We start from the raw sequence: 7230 nt of genomic DNA, 5'->3' as shown, positions 1-7230 counted from the left end.
TATGCAGAAAACATTACGAACATCGCAAATTGTGAGCTAATTCTCTGCCTCAAAAATAATTTGTTCTGATTTTTAAAATCGAAAATGCTTGTGTGCGAGCACAGCTTACAACCGGCCATGGCAAATGGGGCAAAAACCAGCGCTTTATAAGTTATGTGAAAAAATAAGGTTGAGTTTAGTATTGTATTATGAATGGACCATTCATTATTTTGCTATTTCTTTGAAAAAAAAAAATCAACTGCCGTTAACTTCCTTTTGTAAGAAAGGCTCTATCTCACCCCAGGCGGGATTAAATCTGGTTTTTGATACTGAACATGAAAATTGACATTTCGACCGTAGTGGCCACAACCTGGAGTTGCCGGTGCCCTCATGGAAGGTTCACCTTGAGAGAACATTTATGGCAATTTTGCCGACAAATCTATGAAACAAAATAAAATAATCTTATTCCAGATTTCACTAGCAATCCAAAAACTCATTGAAATTGTTTGGTCCTATGTCTTTCGGTTATGTCTCTGACATACTATTTTGAACTTTTTAAAATACATCTCCATTTAAATACAACCAGCTGGTTAATGATGTTATCAGTGTCCAAAATATAACAACATGAGCTATCCATTTATGTTTGTGTATCGTCGATTGTGGATGTATAGCTTCTAAGCTTGATTTCGTTACCCTGCAATACAAATTTTATTGGGGATGTCCGTTTAGTATAATCATATAATTATGTGTTTCGCTATCTTGCTGTTCACTGATTATCTTATTTTGAACCGTTCTCGAATCGAAGAACGACGCAAACATTTCGCAATCCTCTAACTGTGCAAAAGTTCGACTGGTCTGGCTGAGTCGAAGTTTGGCTGGCGGGCGTTCTAAGCCAGTGGAACACCATAATAGAGCTGTGATTGGGGTGCAACAGGCATTTCCGATGTTACTTTAATTTACTTGGAGAAAAATCAGCCCACCACGTACTATTGCTTAAGCCGGTTCGGTTTATCTATCAGGTTACGTTCTTCCCGGGCTCGTTTGGCTAATTAGGAAAATTGCAGCCTTAGTATGGAGAGTTACCCAACTTCCGCTAGTAGGTTTATAGGCGGCTCTTTGGCGCGCACTCGTTTAGACAAGAATTGCACAAATTTAGTTCTGATCTGCGGACTGCGGACCTCTGAAACGGTAAACATTGAGTGAAATCAAATAATAATTTTATTGCGTTCAGCTTCCCTTTCTCTCACAATTTCTATGCGCGAACTATCATGCTTGCTTGGAATGCTTTTGCTAGCTAGTTATTGTGCCCATGTTCACAAATTCACTATGCAATTATTTTATTGTTTATATTCAGTGAAGAGACTTTAAGTTTTGAAAGCATTTTACTATATCAACCGAGGAACGGCGACAGTAACAACGACAACGATTGCCGGTTCAATCGGCAAGGAAAATGTGTGCGATTTATGATAGTTTTTTAAGGGTGCCCATTGAAGAAAAGCGATGCGAGCGTTGTGTATTTGGCTTAGAGTGGTGCAAAACAGAGGTGAAATATTAAACAATTTCCAAGCCGTTAAATTTAATAAATTGGTCTTGTTATAAAATTTGTTTTAAACCGTTATATCCCAATTATTTTTTTTGAACTTTTGTCACACGTTCAACACAAAGTACTGACATAATCTGAACCACTCTAAGCCTCGCATCTGGAAAACTCTACCGACGTTCGCGCTACCTTTTTCTCAGATGCTTAATTAATATGACCACCGGTGGATGACACATGAATGGACATGGTCAATGGACGATTCAAACTGCCATTTGGTATCCGAATTAACGTTTTATGTGCCCTTATTACCATGCAATCCACTTGGCGCATGCAAAATCGGCACGATTGAAAATGACTTTTGGTTTGTTCATCTACCAGAGTGTTCATTATGGTGTTAAACGACGTAGTTGTGTTTATTTGTTATTTTCAATTTGTTTAAATTTTTATTATTATTATTATTATTATAGTTTATTATTGACACTTTACCATAATTTGGCATTCGTGTCATTCAAAACATGAGTTTACTGCTTATAAATACAATGCAAATGAGCTTCGCTGTTTTTATCTGTGAAGCTAGCGAGTCAATTTGAGCATTTGACAGAAATTTTTTGGGTGCTTTTCGGTTAGACCATTTTAATATTAAAAATATTGTTCAATTTTCAGTTCAATCATTTTTGTTTATCAAAATTAGCTCTTTAAATCATGTATTAAATTTTAAAAATATAGGAAGTGGGGATGCAAGTTAAGTCACATCAATCTGGAATCATTTGCACACCTGAAGATGACTGCCTTTTTAAAGTACAGGTGGAAAGACACAATAAGCCAGAGGTGAATCTCACGGAAACTATCACTGAAGTGGCGACGAGTGATGAGTGTAACTCAGATATTCATAAATCTTGTGCTGCCGCTCCATGCTTCCGCTTAAGCTCCAACTAAGCTCGGCGGATGACAATTCATCCCTTGCGCATGCGCCGGGTTGTCATTTTTGTACCATCTTGTGACGTAGGTATATACTTTCGTTGGCTTAAACTTCTTTGCATTGTTGTGGTGGGGCCCAGTGCTGTCATGGTCATTGAATTTTAAATTTGTCATTGTTTTCGCAATATTTTTTCGTCTGATAAATAAATTCATTTCTTTGATGTGCATTTTTGGGTGACTTGGAGATAGAAGAAAAAAGTGGAAGAGACTCTAAATGAGCGACCCAATTACCAGCACTTTAATCTTGTGGTCGGATAAATATTCATGCACAAAAAACGTTTGTGTTGCCGCGCGAGTGTTAATGGGTGGGAGAGAGCATCATATTAAACAATACAAATTCTTGAAAAATGTAGTGTAGTTTTCTATTAATCAACTGGAAAACATAAAAATGATGACACTGTATCTGTTTCAATTTTGAACTCAATAAGGCAGTTGTCAATCTCTTTCAAAGTTTACGTCGCTCCCCTTCAAAATCGTCCCGAAAAATTAGAGGACGAAAAGTTATTTTTTTCTAAACCCTTTAACTTTCTAATGGAATTTAGAAGATTAATCAAGAGAAAACAATTTGATTTGCATTTTCCTGCATTGAAAATTTTATTTATTTTGAGTTTTTGTGTAATTCTGATGCACATCGTATTTTTTTGCTCCCCCCCTTCGGTTTTGGTAAAGATACATAAACTTAAAAAAACTATTTGCAACGAAAAACAAACTAACAAACGAAACTTGAAGCTAAAAGCTATTTTGCAATAATTATTGAAGAAAATCACGACTCGGTCCGTAGTAAAGTGTTTTTTTAATTCCAAAACGCAGGTATTTCTGGGGACTCCATAGTTAATATTTCCCACGAATTGAGTACGCTCAGTTATTTTTTGTAATTTTTTTTCAAGTTAGTGTTTTAAAACCAAATATTTTATGATCTTTCTATGTCAACATGTTTGGAAAGAATTACTGAACAAGATGTCGTACTTACTCAGTTTTGTTTTTGCTTGTTGTATATTGTGCAACCGCCAAGACTTTAGGGCACCCCATTTGTGGTCCATTTGTGCACTTAGCAACGCATCAGTATCCGTTATCATTTTAACCTAAAAGCAGTTCGGAACCTAATGGAATCACGCTTCGTAAAAACGTTGCCACCTTTTTCACTTGTCTGCATTCAGCTGGAATGCTGAAAAAAGGCTTACATGAATAATTGCAGGCAGCCCCAAACATCCATCCATATGTACCATCATACAAAAATTGCATTTTTCTGTGGCGCTCGTGCTCGGTCCTATTTTCCTGTTCGCCATAGAGAATTGCCCAATTTCCACAAGCACTTGCACGCGCGGTGCAGAACGTGTACCTTTTTTGCCAGCTGGCCCGAATTTTCCGCTTCCGGTTTGCGCCGATGCGGGCGCACGTCGGACCTTTTTGCTATAGTTTACTCAATTATCAAAGCAGCTACAGAAATTTAAAAAAAAAATAATAGGAACTCACCTCACGTTCGGAAGCATAAAGGAAAAGAAAACTCGAAATCTGATTAATGACATATAAAATTACACGCGTATCGGTAATTATTATTGCCACCGCCGCGGCCGCCAAGAAGTGGAATTGGATTTTTATCTGGGTTTGAACCCACTCCCCCGCGTTGAAATAGTGATAAAAGGATAGAAATTCCCGCTCCACTGGTGACTCCATGACAGTTTTGCACTCTAAAGATCATTAGCTCAAATCTTGAAGTATGTGATTCAGATTCAGAATTCAGAATTTCGAGAGGCTCATGTTTTTGGAATCCATTTTTTTTAAATATTATAAGATTGAAAAAAAAAAACAATTCTTGATGAACATTTGAAACAAAATCACACCAAATTCTAAACATCATCAAAATAACTTATACGGGTTTCCAGCTGAAGACATAAAGAGAGCGGGAGAGAGAGAGAGAGAGAGAGAGAGAGAGAGAGAGAGAGAGAATCTCATTGCAGCGTGATGCCTTTGACTTTGAATATACAACGTTTTAGAGCACGCTGGATTAGTTACGTTCTTTTTTTATCTGCTTGAGCGGCGGCGCTTACACTGATAAGCATATACGAAGCGGAAAAAGTGGTGTAAAAATGAGAAATAAGAGAAACACTGTTAGGTTGACGTCGTGATGTTGTACGTGCCAAGCTAAGCCAAGTCCCATGCTGGATCGGTTCGAGTGTAAAAGTTAGAGTGGATGAAGAGAAAAAGAGAAAGAGAGGATGGAACTCAAATCGAAGATATTTGCGCTGTCCTAAAAAAAGTTAGCTTAGATCTGTTTTTTTATTCAAAAATTAAAAATGGTTTTCTGTACATTTTTAAGCATGTTTTGAAACTTATGCCGCAAACCACCCAATACTGGAGTTGATCCTTAAAACTGTTTTTTTTAACTTGAATTTCACTCAAATATTTTTTGATTCCGGGTATTGACCAATGCGAAAAACCAACTGGATAATATTCCATTCTAATGAGAAATTGCTGAAAACGCGGAATAGTTGAATTGGTATATTTAATATACGAATTTTAAATTAGGGACAGTGAAATTCTATGCATACTTAATTCTCCTTTGTCACTGTGCCAATTAACATTTAAATATGATAAATACAATTCTAGACATTTTTTTATTAGGTCGTGTAAACAAATGTACACATTTAGTACACTCAACCCCCGGTTGTTGGTCACATTTTCGTTTTTTTAGTTTGTAGCTCGTTGGTTGGTCAAAGTCAAAGGGAGCATTCTTTTATTACGTAACGCAAAAAATCGGATTTTTAGAGCGAGTTGTGGCGCTATAGTGTCCAGGGCATTCGTGGAAATACGATGAGACAAAGGAGTCCAGAAGGGGGAGGTTAAGGATCGCTGGGAAAACCCCGCCATTGCAACGGTCACTTTGCCTGGTATTTTGAAGAGGACGGTCGATATCCGCGAAAATCACCGTTACGCGCGAGAAGTAGTGAAGTGAAGAGGAAGATCCAGTAGACGCCATCCCGGAGGAAAGCCGTCCGACGATCGAGAGATCCGGACGCAAGCAGGAGGAGCCTGCGTTGATTTGTGGACATCCAGTTAAATACCGTTGCTTCCCCGATCTTTCACCGTCCAACCTCCCTCCGCCATCGCTAATTTCCGTTCCATTGTGCCCACAGAACCCCTCGGTGTACGTACGCTTCGCGTACAGGCCGGCGCAGACGCATCCGTTCACCGTAAGCCACCCGACACCCGCGGTATTCCCCGCGCGGTACCCAGTACCGCCGAGCACGATCGCTCACGCACGAGGATCGTCGGCGACACCGTTCCGGTGTGGGAACCACCCTCGCGACGCCGCCATTTTGGTCTGCGGACCAACCGTCGCGAGCTAAGACGCCAGCCTCGCCAGCCGTTACATCAACCGACGCCGGAAACAAGGCAGACCGGTAGATTTATCTACCGAGGTCCCAGAGTCCGTCAACATACTCGGGAGCGTCGAGGCAGGTGGCGCAGTTGAGGGACCGTGAGTACGAGAGCAGTAGCAGCTGACCGCCCGAAGCAGGTCGTAAGACGACCAAGTATGAGAGAGGAAGACGTGTCCCGCCCCAGTTGACCGAGCCCGGAGGTCGGTGGAGGCGTGTAGCCGTGGTTCGAGGAACGCGAGCTGGAAACGAGTGGAGAGAAGCAGTAGTAGCAACAGTTCCGGAAAAGGGCTCCGAAACCAGAGGAAGAAGGAAGAAGGACGTGTGAGGTAGGAGTATTTTATAAGAAAGTGGGAGAACTAGGAAGTGAGGTACCGACGCAGCTTGAGTCTGCCAATAAACCCGAGTTTCCGGAAAAAAGTGGGTTTGTTTTGTCCGTAGGTCCAATCGAGTGTTTCCCTTTCCGATTCCGGATTAACATGCCGACCCTGAGGCAAAGAGGGGGGTCTCACTAATGCTGGGGTAGCCCATCATTTGTTACAAAATGACAAAAAGAGTGCTAGGCGTCATCTAACCTAAGGCACTCTCCAGGATCCCTTCGAAAAATTGGCTGCGCTAGGGTCTGATTAGTAACGCAAAAAAATCGGATTTTTAGACGAACTGTCACTTTTTAAACGGCGCTCACGCACACTATCAAAACAAACATTTGATAGTGTGTGTGAACTCCGTGTAAAAGGGGTGTCAAAATAAAAATTAAGCCCGTTCGTTTGACAACAGTTGGTGTCAAACTATCGAGGTTTGAGTGTATTTCCCTCTCACACCTTATGTCAATGTCCATCGGAGTAAGCAAGATACACACAATGTTTACATTTGTTTATAAAACCTAATTAAAAAAATAAGTCGTTTAATTTAAGTCCATGAATACCTCTTTAAAAGTTCTGTATAACTGAACAAAAAATTTAGAGTTTGGGTCGTTTAACGTCAACAAGTACAAGTAATCTTAAAGAGGTATCTCGCTACATAGTTTCTGTGTTTGTCAAAAAAGTAATCAATTTGGAATTTGCTATGTTCTAAAGTGCTATCTAATCTATGTTCTAAAGTGCTATCTAAAGTGCTTTCGAAAGGTCTTTGAAGCCCTTTAAAATGTGCCATAAAGATTGGTTTGACTATTTCTCATAGATTTTGCAAATTACTGTTAAAAATGAATATTTTTAAACCCCAATATCTTTTTGCAACAACCCGCAACACCTATACTCTCATAGGTCAAAAGTTAAGGAATTTCATGGACGCCTACGGAATTAACTTTTTGGCCAATCGAAGTTTTTCCCATAGTTATCTTTTGCTCTGTAGGCGTAA

The sequence above is a fragment of the Culex quinquefasciatus genome, chromosome 1, assembly GCF_015732765.1.
Source record: "Culex quinquefasciatus strain JHB chromosome 1, VPISU_Cqui_1.0_pri_paternal, whole genome shotgun sequence".
In the NCBI taxonomy this organism is placed as follows: Eukaryota; Metazoa; Arthropoda; class Insecta; order Diptera; family Culicidae; genus Culex; species Culex quinquefasciatus.
This window is presented reverse-complemented; position numbering follows the sequence as displayed.